Source organism: Urtica dioica, chromosome 10 (assembly GCF_054948205.1).
Source record: "Urtica dioica subsp. dioica isolate 48M chromosome 10, U.dioica_male_clone48M_v1_H2, whole genome shotgun sequence".
Classification (NCBI taxonomy): Eukaryota; Viridiplantae; Streptophyta; class Magnoliopsida; order Rosales; family Urticaceae; genus Urtica; species Urtica dioica.
The window spans coordinates 6979808-6982523 of NC_142765.1; positions in this window are offsets into that span (position 1 = coordinate 6979808).

Below are 2716 nucleotides of genomic sequence, written 5' to 3' on the forward strand. Positions count from 1 at the left end.
TCAGACTTTCGTGACCACGTGTCATCACGAATTCCGAACATTCGTGATCACGTAGTCACAAAAAACGCGTTTATTTGTCGCAAAGAATCCATATTTCATGTCTACCTAGTCATGTAAATGATATATTTTTTCAATTTTAGATCGGATCGACTTGACTGAAAAAAATGTAGCGGTTCCATGGTCGGAGGCGATGAGGTGTCGAATTTTTAAAAAAAAAGGTGTGTATATGGACCATGTAAGCCAATATTGTAAGAGACCGTGATATAGTGACATGTATTAATTTGTTCCAAATATTTTTTTTAAAAAAATAAGTTTTAAATATAATATTTATGATAAAATTCTAGTTATATAAAAAAGTGTGTACTTCAAAAGATGTAAGTTTTTTTTTCATTAATTTAAGCAACAAAGAGGGTCGTCTCTAGATCACAATGTAAGTATGGGTTATGTGGTGTAATGTATTTTATAATTCATTTTTTTTTTTATCTTTCACGTACACACGAGTCCAAATGACTCTTGATATACCACTGTTCTTCAGCGAACAAATAAGTTTTGGTTTAATTTCTAAGAGGGAGAACATAGTTTTGTGACCATTCAAGTCAGGAAACTGATCTTTTCGTGACGAACACGTCACGAATTTTCGGACTTTCGTGACCACAAGCCTTCATGAATTCCAAACATTCGTGATCACGTAGTCACAAAAAACATATTTATTTGTCGCGAAGAACCCATATTTCGTGCTGACATAGTCACGTAAAAAGTTTAAATATATATTTTAAACTAACATATCTTATTTGTTTGGAAAAGAAACTCAACAAAATATATTTTGGCCATTAAAACACCATATATAGATTAAAAATTGATTGTTAGTGCATTGTTTTATTAAAGAGTTAAAAGTATTTTTTTTATTATAGATAAATTAGTTACAAGAAAAATAAATAAACAATAAATTAAACAGTTAAACTATTTTTTTTTATCATAGAGAAAAATTCATAGCAAATAATTATAACTACCTATCAAATTAATAAATAAACCAACCGTTGAACATACTTATTCATAAAATACTTTAAATTTTGTGATGTTTATATATCTATTAATTATTACTTATTTGTAAGTTGTTTTTTTTTTTTTTTTTTATATAGAATTATATAGCATTCACCCATTTAAAACTTTGTTAAACAGTCAACAAAAACGAACTTCGTTAATATAGAGTACTGCAGAAGAACAAAAAGATGGGAATAAATATGTACCGGATTATTTTACAGAAAATTAGGAAAATAGCCAATTTAAACGTTTGTCATTACTAAATAATCAACGTTTAGTAAATCTTAGATAAATATCTGTAAATGATGACATGACTTAATAAATGGGAGTGACTATTTACTCAAGATTTATATTTGTAAATGTATGAAAGTGACTATTTACCTAATATTTACCAAACGTTGACTATTTAGCAATGTCAAACGTTTAAGTTGATTGTTTTCCTAATGGACCCATATTTTATTTGGAAACTAAAAAAATAGATTAGTTTATTTGAAGAGTACTTGAGAGAGAGATAGAGAGAGCATTATATAGCACAAAAATCTAGCAGAAGGAATGAGGAGGACGGGTTCCATGCATAAAAAGACAACAAAAATAATTATGTGATTATGTTAGACCTGACAGCATAAATAAAATATGGGGCCACGTATAAAGAAGAGACTTTCTAAATAGACTTTTTATGGGCCTATAAATTATTAAAAGATTTGAGGCCTTAAGCAACTGCTTAAATTGATTAGTAGTAGGGCCTGCTCTTCCGTTGGCTTGGCAGTCAAAAGCCTCATCAACGTACAAACAAGACCGAGCTCCGTACATAGGATATCTCTCATCCTCGTCTTTCACCCAAGTCACGTTGTAGGGATTGCAGTTCTCGAGCCCTCGGATCTCGATCCCCAATCAGCTCCTTCGTTTTCACCAATTTTATTTTGTGGCTCTTCCCCGATAATTTGAATGCCAGTCTCCGCGTGGTCAGTGGATGGCTGAGGTTCTGAGATAGGGTTACGGAGACTGGTAAGATCTTCGGTGCATAGGAAGAAGAAGATGATGATGTTGGTGAAATTGACAATAGTGTTAGGAAAATAAGATCACTCTAGAGAGAGAAAGAGAAAGTAAGTTCGAGAGCTCGTTAGGTGAAGATAAAAATGGTGAAGAGGAAGAGAAGAGTTGGTATAGCGAAGCGATTCATTGCTGTTACTGCCATTTACTTTCCTTCATTCAACTTTAAAAGAGACACTCAACAAGAATGTGTTTTATTTATTTATATTTACTATGGAAAGAAGTGTCTTTGTATGGCTGTTAATGGAGACTAAGAGAGAGAGAGAGAGAGAGAGAGAGAGTATAGAAGAAATGAGAAAAATTAAAGGGAGAATGATAGAAAGCGGGTTAAATTTAAATAGGCTAAAAATACATTTTTATCCGATTTTAAATAAAAAAACTTAATTTAAGATATTTTTCAACTAAAGAATTTGTTTAGTTTTGATATTTCTCCACTTTTGAGTTTCACAATATAAAATTTCTCAAATCAAATCACTATTCTCTCTCAACCCACAAATTCACTCAATCACTCCCATATGGCCAAACTCGCATGTGCGGTTCCGGGTACTTTAGACAATATGACAACGCCCAGGAGGCCCTATCGGTCCACGACCTTCATCTCTTCGCCGGCTTCCTTTGGGAAGTG